Genomic DNA, 548 nt, shown 5'->3' on the forward strand with positions numbered 1-548 from the left:
AGGCAAAGAGCAGCACACGGCCCCGCCGCGGGGCCGGCGCAACCCACACGCCAAAGCGGCGGGGCCCTGCCCACACGCTGCGGCAGTCGCTCCCCGTGGCGACTGCACGCTCTGGATGGAGGAGCGGCGGCTGGGGGTTGTCCGGTACCCCCCAAGGCTCCCCTCTCAGATCGCTAGAGAAGGCTTTCTCACCGAGGGCGCATCGCCCCCTACCCAGCGGGGGACCCCTTCAGGCCTACGGAAGTCCGCCGAGGTGGACGTCAGCGCTCGGCTGGGCAGGAGGGGCCTGCGGTAGGGGTAAGCAGCGGGCCGAAAAGCGAGCGTTCGCGGTCGGGGCCGGGGCAAGCCCGTGCCGCCTCGCGAGGAGACGCACCCAAGGCCGCGTGGGGACGAGACAGGCGCCCGCCCCCACCGGCACATCACCCGGCCCCACCACGTCCGCTCCCACGCCCGGGCGCGAGCCCCGCAGAGGGGGGGACCCACCCGGCGTGCGCCCGGCCACGTCAGTCCCCCCCGTACAGGGTGAGGACGACGACCAGGAGGCGGCC

This window comes from Vicugna pacos, unplaced genomic scaffold (genome assembly GCF_048564905.1).
Source record: "Vicugna pacos unplaced genomic scaffold, VicPac4 scaffold_5, whole genome shotgun sequence".
Lineage (NCBI taxonomy): Eukaryota > Metazoa > Chordata > Mammalia > Artiodactyla > Camelidae > Vicugna > Vicugna pacos.